Here is a 26689-nt window from a genome sequence, read left to right as displayed (position 1 = left end):
AAAAGACATGCATTTTGTCAAAAAAATGTCTTTTTTAACTTTCTGTGCTGACATTTTTCAAATAAAGTAAAATTTCCTATACATTGGAGCGCGAAAGTTATTCTGCTACATGTCTTTGATTAAAAAAAAACATTCAGTGTATATTTATTGGATTGGGTAAAAGTTAAAGTGTTTACAAACTATGGGGCCAAAAGTGAATTTTCCCATTTGGAAGCATCTCTGACTTTTCTGACACCCTGTCATGTTTCTTGAGGTGCTAAAATTCCAGGATAGTATAAATACCCCCCAAATGACCCCATTTTGGAAAGAAGACATCCCAAAGTATTCACTAAGATTCATGGTGAGTTAATAGAAGATTTTATTTTTTGTCACAAGTTAGCGGAAAATGACACTTTGTGACAAAAAAAAGGTTTCCATTTCTTCTAACTTGCGACAAAAAAAAATGAAATATGCCACGGACTCACTATGCTCCTCTCTGAATACCTTGAAGTGTCTACTTTCCAAAATGGGGTCATTTGTGGGTGTGTTTACTGTCCTGGCATTTTGAAGGGTGCCTAATTGTAAGCACCCCTGTAAAGCCTAAAGATGTTCATTGGACTTTGGGCCCCTTAGCGCAGTTAGGCTGCAAGAAAGTGCCACACATGTGGTATTACCGTACTCAGGAGAAGTAGTATAATGTGTTTTGGGGTGTATTTTTATACATACCCATGCTGGGTGGGAGAAATATCTCTGTAAATGACAAATTTTTGATTTTTTTTTACACACAATTGTCCATTTACAGAGAGATTTCTCCCACCCAGCATGGGTATGTGTAAAAATACACCCCAAAACACATTATACTACTTCTCCTGAGTACGGCGATACCACGTGTGACACTTTTTTGCAGCCTAGGTGCACTAAGGGGCCCAACATTCTATTCACAGGTCATTTTGAGGCATTTGTTTTCTAGACTACTCCTCACGGTTTAGGGCCCCTAAAATGCCAGGGCAGTATAGGAACCCCACAAGTGACCCCATTTTAGAAAGAAGACACCCAAAGGTATTCCGTTAGGTGTATGGTGAGTTCATAGAAGATTTTATTTTTTGTCACAAGTTAGTGAAAAATGACACTTTGTGAAAAAAAACAATAAAAATCAATTTCCGCTAACTTTTGACAAAAAAAAAAATCTTCTATGAACTCGCCATACACCTAACAGAATACCTTGGGGTGTCTTTTTCTAAAATGGGGTCACTTGTGGGGTTCCTATACTGCCCTGGCATTTTACGGGCCCCAAACCGTGAGTAGTCTGGAAACCAAATTTCTCAAAATGACTGTTCAGGGGTATAAGCATCTGCAAATTTTGATGACAGGTTGTCTATGAGGGGACAAATTTTGTGGAACCGGTCATAAGCAGGGTGGCCTCTTAGATGACAGGTTGTATTGGGCCTGATCTGATGGATAGGAGTGCTAGGGGGGTGACAGGAGGTGATTGATGGGTGTCTCAGGGGATGGTTAGAGGGGAAAATAGATGCAATCAATGCACTGGGGAGGTGATCGGAAGGGGGTCAGAGGGGGATCTGAGGGTTTGGCCGAGTGATCAGGAGCCCACATGGGGCAAATTAGGGCCTGATCTGATGGGTAACAGTGACAGGTGGTGATAAGGGCTGATTGATTGGTGATTGATGGGTAATTAGTGGGTGTTTAGGGTAGATAACAGATGTAAACACTGCACTTGGGAGGTGATCTGATGTCAGATCTGCGGGCGATCTATTGGTGTGGGTGGGTGATCAGATTGCCCGCAAGCGGCAGGTTAGGGGCTGATTGAAGGGTGGCAGTGACAGGGGGTGATTGACAGGTGATCAGTGGGTTATTACAGGGAAGAACAGATGTAAATAATGCACTGGCGAATTGATAAGGGGGGGTCTGAGGGCAATCTGAGCATGTGGGCGGGTGATTGGGTGCCCGCAAGGGGCAGATTAGGGTCTAATCTGATGGGTAACAGTGACAGGTGGTGATAGGGGGTGATTGATGGGTGATTGATAGGTAATTAGTGGGTGTTTAGAGGAGAGAACAGATGTAAACACTGCACTTGGGAGGTGATCTGATGCCGGATCTGCGGGCGATCTATTGGTGTGGGTGGGTGATCAGATTGCCCGCAAGGGGCAGGTTAGGGGCTGATTTATGGGTGGCAGTGACAGGGGGTGATTGATGGGTGGCAGTGACAGGGGGTGATTGATGGGTGATTGATAGGTGATTGACAGGTGATCAGTGGGTTATTACAGGGAAGAACAGATGTAAATAATGCACTGGAGAATTGATAAGGGGGGGTTGAGGGCAATCTGAGCGTGTGGGCGGGTGATTGGGTGCCCGCAAGGGGCAGATTAGGGCCTAATCTGATGGGTAACAGTGACAGGTGGTGATAGGGGGTGATTGATGGGTAATTAGTGGGTGTTTAGAGGAGAGAACAGATGTAAACACTGCACTGAGGAGGTGATCTGATGTTGGATCTGCGGGCGATCTATTGGTGTGGGTGGGTGATCAGATTGCCCGCAAAAGGCTGGTTAGGGGCTGATTGATGGGTGGCAGTGACAGGGGGTGATTGATGGGTGGCAGTGACAGGGGGTGATTGATGGGTGATTGACGGGTGATTGACAGGTGATTGACAGGTGATCAGTGGGTTATTACAGGGGGGATAGAGGCATACAGTACACAGGGGGGGGGGGGTTGGGGGGGGTCTGGGGAGAATCTGAGGGGTTGGGCATGATCAGGAGTCCCCAGGGGGCAGTTTAGGGACTAAAAAAAATAGTGTTGACAGATAGTGACAGGGAGTGATTGATGGGTGATTAGGGGGGTGACTGGGCGCAAACAGTGGTCTGGGGGGTGGGCAGGGGGGTCTGAGGGGTGCTGTGGGCGATCAGGGGGCAGTGGGGGGAAAATCAGTGTGCTTGGGGGCAGACTAGGGTGGCTGCAGCCTGCCCTGGTGGTCCCTCGGACACTGGGACCACCAGGGCAGGAGGCAGCCTGTATAATAGGCTTTGTATACATTACAAAGCCTATTATATGTTTGTCATGCGGTGATCTGGGTGTTAGTAACAGTGCGAGGGGGACGGAGCCAGTCACCGGCGGCTGATCGCGTCACGAATGACGTGATCGCTGCATAACCACGGCCCAGTTTTTGCCGCCGCCCATCGGCTGGGGGCGGTCCTCAAGTGGTTAACAAGGCTGTGAAAACTTTTTGTACCCACTGTACATATATATACTCAAAGATAAGACTCTGTAAAATGATATCTGTTAGTGTGAATACCAATCTCAGGGATCCCACTCTGGCCCTGTCATAATTTTTTTGTAGAAATTAACCAATGATCCTGAAGTCCCTCTTTGAATTAAATAGGGATGGAAAATTAAAGATAACTCAGTTTGGACATCTTTGCATTCATTTAATTCAGTTAATATTATTAATTCCTTCCAGAGTCTAAAGAATTGCTCATTTCTATTCTAGGTTGCTAGTTCTCCTTATATTTTTGATTGGTGCATCACCCACATACAGCACATATTGCCCACTGAACTATAAGATTCTGCAAGATCCGTATTATTCATATATTCAAACCTACTACATATGTGCATATATAACTGTCAAAGCACACAAATCTGTGACTTAAAAAATAGAAAATGTTCATGTCTAATAATAAATCTGGCTTCTCTTACTTTATTTCAGTTCCTTCACCAATTAGAGTTTATTTCACTGGTATCGGCTGACAGTCTTCAATATCCGATGTTGAATAGATGATGTAAACAAAAAAAATGTATATCATCTTAAACGTTTCTTTTTTATTGTTGGAAATGTCTTTGACATCCAGTGACTTGCTTGTTATGTGGTCTTAGAATTTCCATTGCTTTGATGTTTCTTTTATGTAGTTTATGTTAACTGGGCCCTGGCCAATGGAGTTCAGACGTGAAAACTGATTTGAGAGTTCCACTGAAATTTGAATCTGATGCATGTGGTGAAATACAAAAAAAGTATTTGAGACACTGGCCGATATGCAATTAATTTTTTCCTCCTGAGTTGTCTCCTAGGTGATATGAGCAAGCATTGCTAGTAAAATGCCGTTTAAACCACCAGCTGGAAAGAAAATACTCACACTAATTTGGGTAATACTTTTTTTTACCTTCTTTTAGGTACTTTTTCTAACTGTAAAGTGCTGAACGGTTATTTTTAAGTGAAGACAAATAGTTCTCTCCTAAGAGAAAATTCAGGAGAAAAAAGTCAATTGCATATGCCCCCCTGAGTTTTAAATCCGTGTTTGTCAGAAGCATAGATCTAGATTTAAACTATCAGCAAATTGCTTACAATAGTGGTCACTGACAATATTGTTGTGTTAATACTTACTGTATGCTCCTCATGGTGTAAAATGCATTGTGCCTTTTAGTATGTAAAACCTAACAAGCATATTGATTCATCTTATTATCTCTGATGAATAAAATATATAACCCTTTATACAATAAATGCAGTCTTTATCTCACACTAACAACAAGCCTATGATAAATGGTGTCTGTATAGTGAATATTTATTAACTACATAGACAGCATTTAGCACATGCTTGTTAGTATAAGATAAAGACTGCTTTGATTTTATATGGGGCTATATATTTTATTAATCATAAAACTGAGATGAATACTGCATAGAAATCCTTAGCATAAGTAATTCCTGACTGTTAAACAACAAACCAACAAAAGTGATTTGTGAGATTCATGTTTTTTTTCTGCTTAATTTTCACTTCTTTGAATAAATGTATTGGAATCAATGAAGGGCGTAAGATTTATCCCTGAAAAAACATCAAAGATGGTCCTAGTCCTTGGCTTTGCAGTCAGTTTTCCATTTTTTTGTACCTCTGCATAAAATAGATTATATTTCAGATAAAAACTGATCCATGATTTATTTTGATGCTCCAAAATTTAAAAAGCATTATCTCAACAGAGTTTAGAAATGATCTGTTTGGGAGTGTGCTCTTTTCCTCTCTTCCCTTCCCGATTTAATGATCTATTTGTTTCATAATTTTATTTCACAGAGATTTGATGATTTCCCCTAAAAGCCATTTTAGCCAAATTTTATTTTTAGTTTTGAATTTGATCTCAAGGGGATTCAAACCAGCTGTGGGACATGCAACTGTATGTATTCCATTTGGGTAGAATATTCCTCACTTCTTTTAAAGACATGACAATGAGTAAATCATTTAGATAAGAATTAATATAATCATTAATATTTTCTCTCTCTTGCTGAATAGTAACTTATATAGTATGAGATGGGAGCATTTTCTTGTACAGTGGTGTAGGTATGGGTTATAATTATAAGCAAACTCTGTGACAACTCAGTGCAAACTAGACACCAAGCCCTGAAAACTGTGGCCCTGATGCAAAGTTTGTGATCGGCTTTGAGATGGGACCTTCCAGAGAATTTGACATCAGCTTACTTGGCTACTACTGGATGGAATTCACTTTTTACTGGGAAGATGGCTTAACATCAAGAAAAAAACAAGCAATCTTCAACACTATGGCAGTGGTTTACATGTGTTTTTAGGAAGACCCTTCATGCCACAAGGAACAGGGGACAAACTGGGACTTGGACTGCTGCAAACCTTCTGTGGGGCCTAGGGTAAATTCAAGGAGAATGCTTAACCCAGAAATGTGTTAATGGAATGTGGAAGGAGACAAGAGTACCCAACAGAGAACCACACAAGCATGGGAGAATATACAAACTTAAAGGACATCCGAGGTGAAAATAAACTGATGAGAAAAACAATTGTATCTATCCTCAGTCTCCTAAAAATAACGTTTTTTTAGATATCCTTCAGTTTTATTTTATATTTAAATCTAGTTTTTAAGTTTTTACTGTTTCATCGTCTCTGCTCAATGACACCTTTGTTAAAGTATACCAGAGCTCAAATCTATGATTTATTGACCCTTTTTATCTCTTTCCTGCTCCCAGAACCCATTTACTGACCGGAAAGTGTTTTATGGCTGTAATTACATATCAGTGAGGGTTATACTATAGTCTGACCTGGTCCTGACCTGGGCAGAAACTGTCACTTGCATACCTGATGTTTAACTTTATAACGTTTATCTCTTCATGTCACATATCCCCTTGGTTGTAACTACTTCTGCCTTTAGTTGTTTTTCACCTTATGTTTCCGAGCAATTTTCACCTCTCATTCATTCGCCTTTAACTTAATCACTACTTATGACAATAAATTGATCTATATCTTCTTTTTTCCAACACTAATTAGGCTTTCTTTGGTTGGTACATTTTGCTAAGAATTGTTTTTTTCTAAATGCATTTTAACGGGAATATTAAGAAAAAAAATGGAAAAAAATAATTATTTCTCAGTTTTCGACCATTATAGCTTTAAAATAATACATGCTACCATAATGCTAAACCCACGTATTTGATTTGCCTATTTGTCCCAGTTATTACACAATTTAAATTATGTCCCCATCACAATGTATGGCGCCAATATTTTATTTGGATATAAAGGTGCATTTTTACAATTTTGCATCCATCACTATTTAAGCTTATAATTTAAAAAATAAAAGTAATATTCCCTCTTCATATGTATATTTAAAAAGTTCAGACCCTTAGGTAACTAGTTATGGTTTTTGTTGTTGTTTTTTTTCTATTGTAATTTATTTGTTTTAATTAAAACATTTATTTGGGTAATTTTTGGAGTGTGAGGGTTAAACAGTTAATTTTAAATGTAATTGTATTTTTTTTAAATGTATGTAGATGTAGTTTTAATATTTGGTCACAAGATGGCCACAGTCAAAATTTTTTTTTTAGTCCTGTAAGTGAGAGAGCTCACTTACAGGAAGTGAACGGAGGACGGGAAACTTTTTTTATTCTTTAGAAAGATCAGGGCTTCTAAAAGATGCCCGTCTGTCTTTCTAATGGGGACTTTGATCAATGAATGGGAACTGAGTTCCCATTCATTGATCACTGAGCTAACGAGCGGCAGCACGGGATCGCGCAGTTGCACTCACGATCACGCAGCCGCACTCAGCAGTGCAGATGCAGCCTTTTGGACGCAATAGCAACGTCCAAAAGGCGAAAGTAGTTAAAGAAATATTGTCCTGGCTAGGATTTGAGCCTGGCACTTAAGCCATTGAAGGTAAGATTAAAAGCCTAGCCAAGTAGCCAGCATGCCACAAGCCCTGATAAATTCACACGTCTTGTCCTTTGTCTGATTTCTTTTACAAAAGGTTTTATTGATAAAGGTTCAAATAGTCAATACAGGTGTGCATTTTTGACATAGATAAAATAGTGTCAGTGTGCGTACAGAGATGCTTCAATAAGGTTATTAACAGACAGTTATAATAATAGTTCAGAAAGGCATACACAGTAACATAAGCTGTTTTGATATTTAACCTATTAAACAGAAAAGTAAGAGAAAGTAATTGAACATGTCCTCATCAAGAGCAATGCGAGTAAGTATTCTAGACATCTGTAAACATTTTAGTAATAGACCAGTCATCCCAGTGATAATGGAATTTGGGCAAGGAGTGATGTAATGTATGGTATATGAGGTCCATAGTCCGAACGTCCTCGACTCTGGATATAACTTGATTGAATGGGGTATCAGGCCCCTTCCAGTTTCTAGCTACAGTCCAAAGAATTGAACCAATAAATACATTATACACTCTTTTCCATTTGCGAGGGATTTCAGAATTAGGGGCAAAAAGTAGGGCTTGAGCAGGTGATAGTGTAATATCTTTTTCTATAAGGGATTGCAGTCCAGTCCTGAATTTCTCCCATATAGCTGCAATTACGGAACAATTCCAGAATGTATGCAATATAGAACCTTCTATTTGACATCCACGGAAGCAAAGTGGGGAAATGGATGGAAAAATTTTATTGAGCTTTAGTGGGGTCCTATACCATCTTGTAGCAACTTTTAAGGCAGTATCTTTAATTGCTTGGGTTTTTGTGGCCACTTGAAGATTTTCCCAAATTTTTGCCCAGTCGTGGGGTTCAAATGTAATCTGTAGTTCTGTTTCCCATTCTAACATATATTTAGTTTTGGTGTCAATATTGTGAGTTATTAAATGGGAATAGATCCGAGAGATGACTCCCGCAGGCTGAGTGTGGGAAAGGAACAAATTTTCGTAGAAAGTGCGGTTTGAGAGACCTTCAGGACTGGAGGCTTGAGTAAAGAAGTGGCGTATTTGTGTATATGTGAAATATTGGGACCATGGCACTTCTTTAGTGAATCTTAACATTTCAAAAGGAACGAATTTACCCCCGATCCAAAATCGGTTCGAGTAGGTGATTCCATTATTAATCCACCAGGAAAAGGAGGAGCTATCTTTGAATGCAGGTACAAATTTGGGATGTCCAATGAGAGATAATCTAGGGGGTTTAAGTGAACATAATTTGAACTTGTACCTATAAGTGTACCAAAGGGCTAGATTTTCATGCACTATTAGATTTTTACTTTTAAGTTCTTTCAGATGAGAGACATCCAAGTATGGAATAGAAGTAATATTAAAGGGTAATATTGATTCTCTTTCAAAGTTCACCCAGAGATTTGTAGATTGGTCGTCGTACCAGTATAGGGATTGTGCAAATCTAGTGGAGAGTAGATATAGCCACAGATTTGGTGCTCCCAGTCCTCCATCTAAAGTTTTGCGGTATAGGTAAATATTCTTAAATCGGGCAGGTTTACCTGTCCAAATATATTTATTGATCAGCTTCTGGAATTTATTTATAAGGGTACGACCAGGGTTTAAAGGTAGGGCTCTCATTAAATATAATAACCGGGGTAGGATAACCATTTTGATAGCTGTGATTTTACCTAACCAGGGTATTTTATATGAATTCCAGTCATTGAGGGTATTTTGCACAGATCTGTATAATGGCATATAGTTTGCATTAACCAAGCGAGTGTAATCAGAAGTGAGCTTGATGCCTAAGTAGGACAGCTCAGTAGATACCCATTTAAATTCAAAGTTTGCTTGATAAAGTTTGATTACTTTAGGAGGGAGATTCACTGCCATTGCTTGCGATTTGTGCACATTCACCTCAAGTCCTGATATTCTACCAAAGTGTTCCAACAGCTGGAAGAGTGTTGGCATAGAGGTGATTGGTTGCGTTAAGAATAACAGTGCGTCATCTGCATAAAAGATTGCTTTATGCTCTTGATTAGCATGGAGATAGCCTTTAATATCGGGATTGTTCTGAATGGCAAGTGATAGTGGCTCTATCGCTAATGAGAATAAAAGGGGGGAGAGGGGGCAGCCTTGCCTGGTCCCTCGTTTGATTGCTAGCGGTGCAGATGTAATTCCTGGGATCCTTAGTTTGGCTTGTGGGTTATTGTAGAGAGCTAAAATTGCATTGACAAACGGACCTTGGATACCCATATGGGAGATAATTTTATGTAAGAAGGGCCAAGTCACTGAGTCAAATGCTTTGCGCAAATCTAAGCTTAACATTAGAAATCTTTCGTCTGAAAGCTTAGCATCTTGTAGGATATTGCAAGCCAATCTGGTGTTATCAACAGTTTGACGCTGGGGTATAAATCCTGATTGTTGTGGTGAGATCAATGATGGGGCTACTAGAGCTAAGCGATCAGCCATTATTTTAGAGAATATTTTGGAGTCATTGTTAATTAAGGATATTGGGCGGAAATTTTGGGGTTGGGTATGGTCAAGGTGGGGTTTAGGGATTAGTGATACAAAAGCTTGAATGAGTTCGGGAGGAAATTGGGTGCCCTGAAGAGCGGCATTGTACAGTACTTTAAGTTGGGGAATAAGTATCTTATCGAATGTTTTGTAATATAGACCAGAGAAGCCGTCTGGGCCTGGTGCTTTGGATTGTTTGAGTGAGGAAATTGCTTTAGAGATTTCTAGGGTGGTGATTGGCTGGTTAAGACCATCGGATTGCTCAGCGGTAAGCCTAGGGATAGGTAGGGAGGCTAACCAGTCTTCAATTTCGTGAGGCTGTCCTTTGTCTGATTTCTGTGAAATTATTAATACAATTCCACATCATATGAAGATAGTTTCTCACACATATTTATGAATACTGTATTAAAGTGAATTTATTTAGCAAATAACAAGGCTAAACTGCTTTGGTGGTAGTTGAAATAATGGTCACATCATTTTTTTTTAAAGATCTATTGGCAGAACATATGATTTTTTTTTTTTTGCTATTTAAAATCATCAAATGTCATGTGCTATAAGCAGTTCAAACCTCCTCTATTTGAGGAAACACAGAGCATATTATCATAATCATTCTGATGAATAAAATATCAAACTAGAAGCTCATCTGCTTCAGACAGCTGTAGAGGAAATATGGTAGGTGTAGGATCCTAATGTTAATATTGATTTTATAGACTTGACAATTCTCCCAAGTCTGTAACTTGAAGTTTAGAGTTTTATACAATTTAATTTATAAAGCTGGAAAATGCTAGCAGCAACACTGAATAGCTATTTTTGTTCAAGTCTTTTTTTCGAAGGGGAAAAAAAGAAACCAGAAAATGTTTTGGGGTGAAGTAAATATATCTACATACCTAATTAGTATTTAAATGTATGTAAAAACGTCAGTCTTTATAAAGGACTGGTTTCATCTGTACCTGCTCCTGAGTGCAGCACTTGCTAGCCTTAAAAAAGGCAACCAGTAAATATTGCTCCAAGGGAATCTTGGCACACACAACTAAAGCCACTTGCCAAATGTGTAGCTAGGGGTTTGTACGCATCATGAACCATACTGGGAATTTTCACAGAAATGCAGGAAACAAGATGGTCTCATTCATTTTAATGGCACCTGTTCACACTAAAATGGAGCAATATCAAGCACTGAGAAAAAAACCCTGTATACTTTAGAAATAAAGAACCCAAAGAAGAGCTCAAAATCAAATATCTATTTCTTCCAACTCTGCATCTCAAGCTTTATTGAATATAAACACAAGTGGGTATATTAGAGATTATATAACCAAAATGCAGCAAAATAAAAATAAACCCTTCATTACATGTATTGGTGAATATTAAAAATATTATCATTTGAAAATACCCATTACCCATACAATAAAATACATTTGTTCTTGCTTTGTCATCGTTCTGTCCTAGTGTTTTTGTACTGCTGCAACACACACACACACACACACACACACACACCCACACCCCCCATGTACATATATTTATTCTATCTCTGCAATGTACCAGGTGGGCTATTGATTTGCGTATTGCCTTTATTTTCTTCATTGTTTGTACAACCATTGTATGTGTTAATTCAGACCTTAATTTCAGCTGTTTGTACAATTTCTGGGTGTGTTGTGTTAGCAGCATTATGTACTATGCACTCTACATTGTACAAGGCCGTGAAGTTGCTAACACCATATAAATTTATACGAATAACAATAATTTGTCTAAGGCTAGTTAAACAGCAGTAAGTTGCCAATTGATAGATTATTGACATATATGCCGATAAGAAATGCAATTGTTAAGGAATACTTTAAATTAATGCACCAAAGGATTCCTGAATTTTGTAAGGCAACTACCACTTCCTCAGGAAATAAGGAACAATTAGATGCTATCCACAGTTGTAAGAATTAATGAAAACTCCATCTACCTTTCCAAAGGTTTGAAAATGAAGGACCATGAGCTAAATGGAAAGGGACAGTGCATTGGGCTGCCTTCTGGAGGTACCTCTGGCTAAGGGGATGGTGCTGCCTACTAAGGGCACACCTGGCTATGAGAAGGGGGGTGCCTAACACGTATGAGAAGAATCGGCGCTGGGAGACTTGGGTGCAGGATACAGTCGGTATATGGCTGGTCCTGCTGTCACACAAGTCCCGGACGTGTTAATTACTATTCCCCCTCCAGGCCGCCATGGATAGTGGGGAATGATGTAATTCGGCTTCCAGCTATTGCTGGAAGCCGAATTACAGTGTTTTAAATGTAACTTCAGCTCTGTCTTTTGATGGTTCCGAAGTTGCACTCTGTGCATTGCTGTAGCTGTGATACCTATTATGGCCTATGGTGGCGCTGGCTGCGCCCAAGTCTCCTGCACTGGGTTCTTAGTGTTCATGCCTAACACATTGGGACTCATCTGGCTATGGGGAGGGTGACTGCCTCACACTGTAGGCGCATTTGACTATTTATACTGGGTATGGTATTTTCTAGTTTTTGAGGGAAAAGCTGGTACCTAGGTTTATACACGGGTCGGCTTATATGCAACGTTATATGGTACTTATCGTATTTGTATGATTAATACAGATGACTTTATTAAAAATGTGTCTTATAATTTAAAAAGAGACTATTCAGGGTGCAAGTAGGATAGTGGATTAATTAAAAATGATTTGCTACAGTAACCACATTTGAAAAAATATGGCAATTCCCTAAAACACTTTGAATAACTTCAACTAGTTCTTGAACCATCCCTCACAAAATATCTAGTGTCATGGCCATACTGTTTAACTCTAAAATTTTATTAGGTATTGACCATGATGATGAGGCCCAGCTATAAATAGTATTTAACAGCTATCATACAAAAAGACATCCACTGAGTATTATTTTCACCTTGGCCAACATCCATGTCCTAAACACTGGTCGGGGGTAATTTTTAATTCTGTTCATTCCAAGGTAAGGTAAAATCCATGGGTAGAGGAAAAATCTACAGAGCACTTACATTTTACCAGCATTTACATAAGTTGCTGGGTGTTGTGAGTCTGTGAATCAGTCCTAATAGGGCAGAACATTTTACAAAACATCTGGTTTTCTTGAATATCCTCTAAATAGTAATTAAAATCTATAATATGGTAATATTTGACACATGAAATTTGCAACAAACACTGTCTTATAATATATGTTGAAGATATAATGCATTAGTAAAAGACTTCCACCAAATCTGGTGGATGTATCCATTGATACAAATCCTATCTTTTATAATGTACAGTGATCTTCCCAAAGTATTAGTTCAACGTAAGTGTGAGAGAACGCGGAAAAGTCGCCGCGTGTACTGACAGCAAGGCGGCTGATTCCATGTCCAACGCAGCGGTCTGCACGCGGAAGCGTGCATCTAGTGACATGGCAGAACGCGGAAAAGCCACCGCATGTACTGACAGCAGCGTGCAGCTGGTGTGGCTGAACCTGTTAGTTCACATAGGTTTGGGAATACGCGCATGCTGAGAGGCAGAACTTTTATGGTGGCCAAGGAGGGATCAGCTGACTAGGCTGGTCAGCTGACCTCAGAGCGGGTAACTATTGGTCCATCACTTAGGGGTGGCGCCAGAGAGCGCTGCTCTATATATTGTTACGGCTGGCTACTCACAAGTTGTGTGCCGTTGCGATCACTACGTGGAAGCACTCAGACCTTAGTCAGATCCAACAGTGTGTTTGAACCAGGAGGACCTGGGATTTCACACTGAGCCAGATTACTTGTGTTATCATTCTGTTATACTTCAGACTAGTTCCAGGGTGTAGAGACCACGGACCTCACACCCAAGACTAGGGGACTTGTGTTATCATTCTGTTATACTTCAGACTAGTTCCAGGGTGTAGAGACCATGGACCTCACACCCAAGATTAGGCATTGTTTGATATTTGTTATGACCTGTTGCTTTCCTGACTATCCCTCTGCTTTCTGATTCGGTACCACGCATATCTGATATCACGTTGCCAAACCCTGCCTGACTTGGATACTGAATCAGCCTTCTGCCTTTGTACTTTATCTGTCCGTGTGTTGCCGACCTGGCTTGCCCGACCTCGAGAGCTATTTCTCTCCATTAGGAGATAGTCTCCAAGATCAGTCAGTGACATCCACCTTCAGGTGTCACTCACTCTCTGGTCCTTCCTACCTTCAGCCTGACTCCACCCCTTGGAGAGTCTCAGGCTGCTGGAAGGTTTCGGTACTCACCATAGCAGTGTCTTCTGTACTGCTTAGGGTCATCTGTTCTTCAGGTGGGTTGCTCAGAGTCATACTGTTACACCAAACACTCACCATATATATCTAGAGGTGTCCAGAGGTTAGCACTATATCTGTATTATTGGTGATTCTGCAGATCATCCATAATCAGGTATAAATCTGTATTCTTGGTGATACTGCAGTACAGTTACAGTAAGGCACTCTTTCGAAGACATAGGGGTAGTGGGCAATACATTGATTAATAAACTAATTTGTATTTTTTCTCTCATTACCAAGAAAGTGGAAGCAACTTTTAGTCTCTGGAAAGATATCAAGATTCAAGAATAGCTTGCCCAATGAGCCAAAATATGCCTGTTACATGTAAAAATATGCCTCAAAGTATATGGATTCGAAGAAAATATATACCGTAGTTTAAAAAAATTAGGAGAAAAAGACCCAGTGTCTTATATTCCAAAAACAAGAAATCCCTGACTTCCGATCACCAGCTGATATGAACCGCTGACCCGCCGCAACGTCGGGATTCCCTTCCTTGTCCCCCCCCCCACACTTGTCTCCTCCGCTCCATGTGAAAAATTAAATAGCAGCAGCGCGGCTCACCTTCCTAGCAATTCCAGACCTGGGTGGTCTTCTGCCTCCAGCTGGTCTCCTCTGCCCCAGCTGGTCTCCTCCACTCCCGGCTGGACTTCTCTGCTCCCTGTGTAAAATGAAATAGCGGCAGAGCGGCTCACCTCAGCCAGTGATTCCAGCGGCAGTTATCTGCAGACATCTCCTATCCCATGTGGTTTCCCCTCGTAAAGGATTCTGTTGATCGTGTCATTTTACACGAAGAGCGGAGAAGACCAACTGGGAGCGGAGGAGACCAGCCAGGGGCGGAGGACCACCAAGTGCTGGAATCACTAGGCAGGTGAGCCATGCTGCCACTATTTTTAATTATACACAGGCAGTGGAAGAGACATTGAGGAGGGCAGGGGGAGACATGGGGGCAAGGAGGAGATGCAGGGGGCCAGGACAAGACACTCAGGGACCAGGAGGGGATACAGGGGCACCAGGAGGGGACACAGGGGGACATTAGGGGTCAAAGGAGGACACAGTGGGACACACTGGGGACAGAAGAGGTCACACGGGGGAGCAAAGAAGGACAGAAATGGACACAGGAGGACACTGATTGGGGGAGAACATCTACAAGACGCTTCTGGAACATTGACGCACCAGGTTTAGTTTATTTTTTTCCCTGGTTTTTGCCCTCTAAACCTAGGTGCATCTTATATTCTGGAGAGTCTTTTATTCCAAACAATATGGCACATATAGGTTGTAACACTGCTTTCATTTTCTCACAGCAGACAATTAGGATTATATCTATTATTATTATTTTAGAAAGGACAATAGATGCTTGCTAATACTTAGCTTACAGATTTTATTGACTGACGAGGGCATTTCAGATAATAAATACTTGTACAGTATATACTGTATATATATGGTAATGGTATATTTTAAATGGTTGAAATGCTTTAGGTCAAACTATATACATGCCTAAAGAGGATAATTATTAGGTCTGAGTTACAGGTTTCAAAGCTTATGGTGTGCAAAAGTCTCACAGATTTAGGGGAGTAGTTACATAAAGCATATGAGAAATATCCTAGATGGGAGTGGGAAGAAGAAATTTAGAGTAGTGTTGTTATAGAAATAGAACCGCTTTCTACCAGCTAGGAATCAGTTCACGGAACAAAATAAAAAATTCTAACATGTTTGGAAAAAAATGGGAACTGTGTCAAAAAATATATTAGATAAATGTTACATTAATAACACAAAATGAGTGCTTTAGGCATTCTAATAAATGCATTCTAGCATAAGAAAAACTATTTAAATGTCCTTAATTAGCATCACAGTAGGAGCTAGTGATGCAGTACTGTAATAGTACGTACCATGCAAATCAGAGTATTAATTACATAGCATTTATTAGCCAAATAGATTTTAATAGTTTTATCCATTTTCTGAAAAATAATGTGGGGTTTGCAGTCAAAGTATAAGCAAATTATAGTTCTAATCTCTCCACTTATCAAATGCAATTTGCATTGATTCAGGAGATTGACATTCAGTTTAACCTCCTCCAACTTATTCCAACATTTAAGTATAAAGAATACATTTCTTTAGGTTTTTGGGTGAACAACATTATGTAAAAAGGTCACAACATATTTATCACATTTAAAAGTAATAAAATGTATGTGTGAGTTTGATTTTTCAGATTATAAAATGCTCTGGTATATAAGACGCACCTAGGCTCAGAGGGCAAAAACCAGGGAGAAAAAATATATAGACTAAACCAGGTGCATCCATGTTCCAGGAGGATCTTGTAGATGTCCTCCTGTGTCCCTTTCTGTCCCCCGTCTCCTCCTGTGTGTCCCAATGTGTCCTCTTGTGTCCCCCTGTGTGTCCCTCTGTGCTCCCTTCAGTTCCGCTGTGTCATCCTCTAGTCCCCCTCTGTGTTCCCCTGTGTCCCCTCCTGTCCCTGTGTGGACCTTCACTCCCACATGTCTCTTCCACTCCCCCATGTTAGAACAACTACCAGCAGCGTGGCTCACCTCATCCGGCAATTCCAGCAGTAATCAGCAGACCTCTCCTTTCCCACGCGGCTCCACCTAGTGAAGGCTTATGCTAATCGACTCATGAGCAGCATCATTCACTAGCGGGAGCCGTGCGGGAGATGATAGATCTGCACTTGCCACTGGAATCACCATATGTGGTGAGCCATAGAGATGGCCAGAACGGTTCGCACGCAAACTTATTCGCTAGAACATCGCAGATTCGCGTTCACGTTGGGCCGCAAACCTTTAGCGTTTCGACCCGCCCCCTATACTACATCATTGGTCTAAACTTTGACCCTCTACATCACAGTCAGCAGACACAGGGCAGCCAATCAGGCTGCACTCCCTCCTGGAGCCCCCCCTCCCTTATATAAAGCAGCAACATCGGCCATTTTCTCACTCTGTCTGCTGCTGATATTAGTAAAAGAAGGGAGAGACATTGGAGAGATGGGGAAAGCGATAGTTAGGAGATCTGTTAGCTTGCTCCTTGCTGATATTTGTTGCTGAAAAGCACCCCAAAAAAGCTCTTTTTTGGGGTGCTTTTCAGTGCATACCTTTTTACTGCACCTGTGTGACTGCTGCACATTGTATTATAATACCAGTCACTGCATACCTTTCACTGCATCTGGGTGACTGCACACTGTGTTATACAGTGGGTTGCAAAAGTATTCGGCTCCCTTGAAGATTTCCACATTTTGTCACATTACTGCCACAAACATGCATCAATTTTATTGTAATTCCACATGAAAGACCAATACAAAGTGGTATACATGTGAGAAGTGGATCGAAAATCATACATCATTCCAACCATTTTTTACAAATAAATAACTGCAAAGTGGGGTGTGCGTAATTATTCGGCCCCCTGAGTCAATACTTTGTAGAACCACCTTTTGCTGCAATTAGAGCTGCCAGTCTTTTAGGGCAGTGGTTCCCAACCTTTTCCGGCCCGGGGAACACTTTCTGACCATATTTTTCTCCGGGGAATGGCGGGGGGGCGCGCGGCTGTTTGCGCGACCTAGTGGACAGTGCCGTGTGTAGCAGGCTATGGGGGGGGCTGGGGTGCGGCTGCATAGCTAGCATAGTTGCCCCAGTATAGGGAGTTTAGTTGCCCCAGTATGGTTAGTATAGTTACCCCAGTATAGTGCCCCAGTATAGCTAGTATAGTCCCAGTATGGATAGGTAGTGCCCCAGTATAGGTAGGTAGTGCCCAGTATAGCTAGTATAGCAAGGCTTGGTGTACAGAGGCGCCAGAGTAGAATAAAAACGTTTAAAAAACGTCTAAAAGAGGGGGATGTTCAGGTGGACTTACCTCCCTCAAAAATATAAAACTCAATTGAGTCACAATATATCAATACAAAAATATTTTATTGAACTCCACTTAGTGCAACGCGTTTCGCAGGTGTGGTCCTGCTTCATCAGGCAAACAGGAGTATAACTCAATGGGTCTAGATGCAGAAGTGAGCGCCTCTGTCTAGCTAGTATAGTGCCCAGATAGCTAGTATAGTGCCCAGATAGCTAGTATAGTGCCTAGATAGCTAGCATGGTGCCCAGTATAGCAAGTATAGTGCCCAGCATAGCTAGCATAGTGCCCAGTATAGGTAGGTAGTGCCCCAGTGTAGCTAGTTTAGTTGCCCCCAGTATAGCTAGTTTAGTTGCCCCCAGTATAGCTAGTTTAGTTGCCCCCAGTATAGCTAGTTTAATTGCCCCCAGTATAGCTAGTTTAATTGCCCACAGTATAGCTAGTTTAGTTGCCCCCAGTATAACTAGTTTAGTTGCCCCTAGTATAACTACTTTAGTTGCCCCCAGTATAGCTAGTTTAGTTGCCCCCAGTATAGCTAGTACAGTTCCCCCCAGTATAGATGCCCAGGAGGGGGGAAGCAGCGCTAGAAGGAGGGGCAGTGGAGGCAGCGGTGGGGAGACGGGAAATATCCCCCCCTCCCTCACCTGGGACCCCTCCTTCTGCCTCTCTCCCCCTCCATTTATCGGTGGCAAGTGCGGGCTCGGCGGCGGGGAGACACGCGGAGAATTACTCACCACTTCCGCGTTCCAAACCCCGGCAGCGTCATGTCGTCAGATCTCCGCCTTCAATGCCGCCCACTGTGCTTCCTGATTAGCGGAAGCACAGTGGGCGGCATTGAAGGCGGAGATCTGACGACATGACGCTGCCGGCGCTTGGAACGTGGCGTGGTGAGTAATTCTCCGCGTGCCTCCCCGCCGCCGAGCCCGCACTTGCCACCGATAAATGGAGGGGGAGAGAGGCAGAAGGAGGGGTCCCAGGTGAGGGAGGGGGGGGATATTTCCCCCCTCCCCACCGCTGCCTCCACTGTCCCTCCTTCTAGCGCTGCTTTCCCCCACCTGCGTTCTACAGTAGGAACGCCACGGCACACCAGGCAACATGCCGCGGCACACTAGTGTGCCGCGGCACAGCGGTTGAAAAACGCTGTTTTAGGGTATGTCTCTACTAGCCTTGCACATCTAGAGACTGAAATCCTTGCCCATTCTTATTTGCAAAACAGCTCCAGCTCAGTCAGATTAGATGGACAGTGTTTGTGAACAGCAGTTTTCAGATCTTGCCACCGATTCTCGATTGGATTTAGATCTGGACTTTGACTGGGCCATTCTAACACATAGATATGTTTTGTTTTAAACCATTCCATTGTTGCCCTGGCTTTATGTTTAGGGTCGTTGTCCTGCTGGAAGGTGAACCTACGCCCCAGTCTCAAGTCTTTTGCAGTCTCCAAGAGGTTTTCTTCCAAGTTTGCTCTGTATTTGGTTCCATCCATCTTCCCTTCAATTCTGACCAGCTTCCCTGTCCCTGCTGAAGAGATGCACCCCCCGAGCATGATGCTGCCACCACCATATTTGACAGTGGGGGTGGTGTGTTCAGAGTGATGTGCAGTGTTAGTTTTCCGCCACACATAGCGTTTTGCATTTTGGCCAAAAAGTTCAATTTTGGTCTCATCTGACCAGAGCACCTTCTTCCACATGGTTGCTGTGTCCCCCACATGGCTTGTGGCAAACTGCAAACGGGACTTCTTATGCTTTCTGTTAACAATGCCACTCTTCCATAAAGGCCAACTTTGTACAGTGCATGACTAATAGTTGTCCTGTGGACAGAGTCTCCCACCTGAGCTGTAGATCTCTGCAGCTCGTCCAGAGTCACCATGGGCCTCTTGACTGAATTTCTGATCAGCTCTCTCCTTGTTCGGCCTGTGAGTTTGGGCGGATGGCCTTGTCTTGGTAGGTTTACAGTTGTGCCATACGCCTTCCATTTCTGAATGACCGCTTGAACAGTGCTCCGTGGGATATTCAAGGCTTTGGAAATGTTTTTGTAGCCTAAGCCTGGTTTAAATTTCTCAATAACTTGATCCCTGACCTGTCTTGTGTGTTCTTTGGACTTCACGGTGTTGTTGCTCCCAATATTCTCTTAGACAACCTCTGAGGCCCTCACAGAGCAGCTGCATTTGTACTGACATTAGATTACACACAGGTGCACTCTATGTAGTCATTAGCACTCATCAGGCAATGTCTATAGGCAACTGACTGCACTCAGATCAAAGGGGGCTGAAAAATTATGCACACACCACTCTGCAGTTATTTATTTGTAAAAAATGTTTGGAATCATGTATGATTTTCGTTCCACTTTTCATGTGTACACCACTTTGTGTTGGTCTTTCATGTGGAATTCCAATAAAATTGATTCATGTTTGTGGCAGTAATGTGACAAAATGTGGAAAACTTCAAGAGGGCCGAATACTTTTGCAACCCACTGTATAAAAGCCACTGCATACCTTTCACTGCATCTGTGTTACCGCATGCTGTTTTATATACCAGCAGTCAGTGCATACCTTTTCACTGCACCTGTGTGACTGCACATTGTTATACCAGCAGTCACTGCATACCTTTTCACTGCACCTGTGTGACTGCACGCTGTTTTATATAGCAGCAGTCAGTGCATCCATTTTCACTGCACCTGTGTGACTGCACATTGTTATACCAGCAGTCACTGCATACCTTTTCACTGCACCTGTGTGACTGCACATTGTTATACCAGTCACTGCATACCTTTCATTGCACCTGTGTGACTGCAAACTGTTTTATATACCAGTCAGTGCATACCTTTCACTGCATCTGTGACTGCACATTGTATTATACCAGCAGTCAGTGCATCCATTTTCACTGCACCTGTGTGACTGCACATTGTATTATACCAGCAGTCAGTGTATACCTTTCACTGCACCTGTGTGACTGCACATTGTATTAGTCAAGTCAGTGCGTACCTTTCACTTCATCCCCCCCAATATGGACAAAACAACAGGCAAAGGCAGAGCCAAAGGCAGGCCACCCGGAAGGTCTGTTTGAGGTCGTGCTGTCGTGATTTCGTGTGGCCCTCAACCAAAGTACAGTGTTCAAAAGAAGGCACGTGCCATCAACCCCCAATATTGTCAGGACGTAGTTGACTATTTAACACAGAACACCTTATCTTCCTCAGCTTCCATTAACCACCCTAGCATTCAATTTTTGCAGCCATGCGTCTGCAGGAGGGAAATTTTTGTTTCAAATGTGTTTTATATAGTGTAGCTAGCACCCCGGCACTGATCTGATCCCCCCGATTGCCGCCAGCTATATTTACCTAGCCACGATCCTGTGAGAACTGCAACTTTCCCGAACAGCTTCTGCCATCGCTATGGCGACGACTTGACATGACGTCTGACGTCATCAACTTCATGACATCATGCGCAGTCCCAATCCTCCCCATAGCGACGCCTAGAGGCTATTGGAGAGGCTGCGCCATCGCGGGTTCTGGGGGGAGGTATGTATAAGGGCGGCGATTGGGGGGGATCAGAGGGTGCCGGCGGTAATCGTGGGCAACATGTAGATAGCCAAGTGCTAGCTACATGATCTGAGACAATTTTTATTAAAAAAAAAAAAACATCTGGGGCCTTGCAATCCCCGGCGACGGTATGGACGAGCTGAGCTCGTCCATACCGCTCAGGTGTTTAAGGAAATCTTTGAGCGGAAGAAGCCAATGTCTGCCAGTCACCCCCTTGCCCGGCATCTGACAGACCATATTCGATCAGCTGGACACTCAGTCACTGTTGTTCTGTCATTGAGCTACCTCAGCCCGACCATATAGGCTTGAAAACTGCCATCTCCTGCACTCTCGCCATGGTGCGCACCAGTCCAGCATGGCCATCACTACACAAACAGCTGTTTGCGGTGCGGTACACGGTGAGTTTGGTATGTCAATGTGAAGCAGTACACTAATTCCACTACCTAATTGATGTATACACACGCAAGATGTTTTAAAGCACTTTATGCCTTTAATTTAGCAATGCAATGTGATTTCTACCCTTAAAACCCTGCTGTGCATCAAATCTGGATTTTTCCATGGGACTTTTGGCATCTATCCCACTCCGCCATGCCCCCCTCCAGGTGTTAGACCCCTTGAAACATCTTTTCCATCACTTTTGTGGCCAGAATTAATGTTTGTAGTTTTGAAAGTTCGCCTGACCATTGAAGTCTATTGCGGTTCGCACGAACGCAAATTTTTGCGGGAGTTCGCAAACCTAAAATCGGAGGTTCGAGCCATCTCTAGTGAGCCACACTGCTGCTAATTGTTCTAACATGGTGGAGTGTAGGAGACTTGAGGGGGACTAGAGCACCACATGGGACAAGGCAGGGAGTCCACTATGTCACGGCGGGTTGGCAGTTCGTATTAGCACGCGATTGTATGTTGGGGACTCCCTGTCTTTGTAACATAAGACTTTCATATAAGGGACTTTTTCTCCCCATTTTGGGGGGAGAAAAAGTGCTTCTTATATTCGAAAAAATATGTTTGAGAACAAGGTATGCTGGATAGGGATGGCTGAACACAATCGCCGCTGCCAGGGAACATTTCACAGCGAATAACCACCATTCACACGTTGCTGTTTAATGCAAATTTTTGTGACAAAAATTCACGGTCAAGGGCCGCAAACTTTAGCAGTTAATAGCAAAGCATGGTAGAGTCCCAAAATTTTCAGGTTATGTGGAATCCTCCAGATTCCCATTGGTCTGTTAATGGATCAATGGGGAGCCCTGGAGGGACTTTTAAAGATGCTTAAAGGACAACTGTAGCGAGAGGGATATGGAGACTGCCATATTTATTTCCTTCTAAACAATACCAGTTGCCTGGCAGCCCTGCTGATCTATTTGGCTGCAGCAGTGTCTTAATCGCACACCAGAAACAAGCATGCAGCTAATCTTGTTAGATCTGATATTAATGTCAGAAACACCTGATCTACTGCATGCCTGTTCAGGGTTTATGGCTACAAGTATTAGAGGCAGAGGGTCAGCAGGGCAGCCAGGCAACTGGTACTGTTTAAAAGGAAATAAATATGTCAGCCTCCATATCCCTCTTGCTACAGTTGTCCTTTAAAGAGGAACTCCAGTGAACATTTTACTGTTGGCAGGTGATGTAGCTGCTGCATGGTTTTTGGCAGTTGGAAACAGCTGTAAACAGCTATTTTCCACAATGCAACAAGGTTCACAGACAGGAAACTGCCAAAAGTTCGAACTTTTCTTGTGGGAGGGGTTTCACCACAATATCAGTCATACAGCGCCCCTTGATGGTCTGTTTGTGAAAAGGAATAGATTTCTCATGTAAAAGGGGGTATCAGATACTGATTGGGATAAAGTTCAATTTTTTGTCAGAGTTTCTCTTTAAGGCTATCAGTTATACTTACTACAGTTGTGAGGGCGAATATTGTTAATTCAAACTATCATTGGCGTGGGATCATTTCTGAGGATATTGGCACGGGAACATTATTTAAAGGTAGGTATATGGAGTTAATCACCAGCATTAAAGAACTTTTACCATTGTGTTTTTATTTTGTTTTAACTCTTTCACCTGGGGAGGGGGCAGACATCTGGGGGTCCCCTTCTTAAAGTGGACCCGCCTTTTTTCTACATTCCTTTTGATCAATAACACAGTACTTAAATGACTTATTTTATTTATATTTCAACAAAGGGGTTATCTATTACTTCTGTTGACATTAGAGAAATGGCTCAGGAACCTTCTTTATACACAATGCCTATTGCAAGGATATGATTATTGCTTAAACTTCCCATCACTAATCTGCCTATCCTGGGATGCTCATCACGAGGTAGTGATCACAAGTAACTCATGATCACATGCTGTTTTTTCTGATCACGAGGTAATAATTGGCATTAGTGATCGGCTCTCGATCACAACTGCAATCGTAATTACATTCATTACTCGACTCGTGATCATGAGTTACTCGTGATCACTAGTGTGTATTCGTGATTAAAAACTCGCCGACTTTAGCGTTTAATAGCAAAGCCCCCTTTGAAACACCAATGTTTCCAGATATGTTAAAAAGAACAGTGGGAACAAGAGGAAAAAAAATTCAAAAAGACCTTACAGTTTTTTTAGAAAATCGATTTTAAAGTTTCAAAGCAAAAAAGTATACATTTAAATGCGATAAATGACAGTTAATGTATTTGTCGCATTTAAATGTATAATTTTTTTCCTTTAAAACTTTAAAATTGATTTACTCAAAAATTTCCTCTTGTTTCCACTGTTCTTCTTAACATATCTGGCAAATTTGGTGTTTCTAGCATGTAAGGGGCTTTGGTATTAACCGTTAAAGTCGGCGGGTTTTTTATCATGAATACCACTCATAATTCATGATTACATGCGGTTATTCGACTCAAAACCGCACTCGAGTTGGATATCCCTTTTTACTCATGATCACGAGTAAATTCATAAGTGGGTGGAGTCGAACTCGTGATCACTCGAATTTATGATTGGGGGTATCCAAGCACCACTGCCTATCACTAGAATCTGCCTATTAGTATATGGACAATCTACAGTATCTATCCATCCATGATTAAATTCCAATAAATGTTCCAGTGTTGACAGATTATTTCGATGTGAAACATCCTGACTCAATGTGAGAAAATAAGTGAGGATTCCAAATCATTAAGTATCAAGACAAAATATTTATTTGTGGTTTTAAGTGTGAAGTCAGGGTGGGCTAAAACCCATGTCACCTGGCCAAGGCTGGATAAAGGCACAAACGCTATTCCAAACAAAACAGTAGAAGCAATATTCATGATTTGGCCTCCAAAATACAGGATCCAAGATTGTAAATTGTAAAAATTTCCGCTTAAGTAGATAAATATAGTGTGAAACAAAAGCACCCAGGTTTTGACCTTTATTATTCACAGCACATTGGCTAGCCACAGTTTAAAGCAATTTGACTTTTTCCACCACGAAAGCAAAAACTTCCACATGTGTAGCATCATTTTTATCTCATAAAAGTACATGTTCCAAGGGTGCCTAAGAATGTTAGTGCCAGTATCAGTGGAAGATGCTGACACAGAATAGATGAAAGCTGCTCTAAAATGGAGTGAAATTTTCACAGGAAGCTAATGGTTTTGGCTTTGTTTTGCTACTTGCTGGAATTCTTGTGGTGTAAAAATAATTACAAATCGCTCATTTCTAGACTGCTGGATGTTGATTGAGGCAGAGAAACCTTGTGAATGTGCTACGGTACTATTTTATTTTTGTAATAGAATCTTGCAATGTATCATCTAGGCAAACTGTTTTCCTTTTCTCTAATTGCCTTTCTTTCACAACTTCTTTTCATATCTCTAAAGAATCTCTTTCTCTAAAGAATAAAGACGCAATAAAGGTACATAAAGCAGGAGGCAGCAGATATTACTTGCACTTATTGCTCTGCTGTGGAGCTTTCCTTAATAAAGCCATGGCCAGTGTACTGGTTAAGGGCGCTTCCTCTGACACAGGAGATCTGGGTTCAAATCTCAGTTCTTCCTGTTCAGTAAGCCAGCACCTATTCAGTGGGAGTCCATGGGATAGACTCCCTAACACTGCTACTGCCTACTGAGCGCACCCTTGTGGGTGCAGCTCAAGGGCTTTGAATCCTCCAGGAGAAAAGCTCAATATGGTATTAGTCTTGTCTAATTTGTAAAATGGTCCAGACCGGCAAACTTCAAAACAGCAAGCTGGTAACATGTTTTTGCATTTCAAAGTTCTTTATTGGCAGTAAACATAAACATTGTAACATGTTTTTGAGGACTACTTGAGCACATGAACTGAATTGTATAACATGTAAACTACTTATAGTACTTGTGAGAGTGGAAATATGTACATTCCCGATAATATAATTGCCTGTTTTATTAGTGCTCTCCAAGGTTTTAGACCACTGAAGAAGCTAAGTGATCCAGATAATCCTCACTTTGGTCTGATGTCACCTAATTTAATAAGGCGAACCTTTGGCACGAGTTGCCCCGCTACAGGCAGCACATCACCTGACCCACCAGGAACAGTAACACCCTGGACCACTGCTATACGGTCCATAAGAATGCCTAAAAGGCCATCCAAGGCACCCCCCTGGGGAACTCTGACCACAACACAATACACCTGATCCCCACCTACAGGAGGCTCTTGGAGACCTCTAAGCCCATCGTCAAAACCACAAAAAAATGTACTGCAGAGGCCAAACTAGAGCTCCAAGCGTGCTTTGAAACCACCGACTGGACGACTCTGGAGGCACTCACCCTTGATGAATGGGCCGAGAACGTCACCTCCTACATTAGCTTCTGAGAAAGAAACGTGCATCCCATCCAAGACCTTCAGAGTCTACCCCAATAACAAGCCTTGGTTCAACGACAGGCTTTGCCGACTTCGGAAACGCAAAGAGGAAGCGCACAGGTCCTTCTCCCCAGAGGAATTCAGAGAGGCCAGGTATGTCCTGAAAAAAGAACTGCGATCTGCGAAGCGGGCCTACGCCGATAAACTGAGGCTCTGCCTCCAGTCATCAAACTCACGGGAGGTATGGAAGGGCCTGAGAGCAGCCACAAACTTCAAACCAGTACCCCAAATGGCGACCCCCGAGCCTTCGACTGGCGGAGGAGCTCAGCGAGTTCTACTGCAGATTTGAGCAATACCCCAAGCAGCCCGTGGGCCAAACAGCATCCTGTGAACTCGCCGCCATGGCTCCGATCGCTGTTCTGGAATCAGAGGTACTCCGGCAACTCCATAAGTTGGGCCCCAGGAAATCCTCCGGTCCAGATGGAGTGTCGTCTGCCTGTCTGCAATCCTGCGCCGATCAGCTTGCCCCTGTGCTCACCTCCTTATTTAAGCAGTCCTTATCGGATGGTATAGTCTCCTCCTGCTTTAAGAAGTCTA

Source organism: Hyperolius riggenbachi, chromosome 3, assembly GCF_040937935.1.
Source record: "Hyperolius riggenbachi isolate aHypRig1 chromosome 3, aHypRig1.pri, whole genome shotgun sequence".
NCBI lineage: Eukaryota > Metazoa > Chordata > Amphibia > Anura > Hyperoliidae > Hyperolius > Hyperolius riggenbachi.
The sequence above is the reverse complement of the archived record's forward strand: the minus strand, read 5'-3'. Positions refer to the sequence as shown.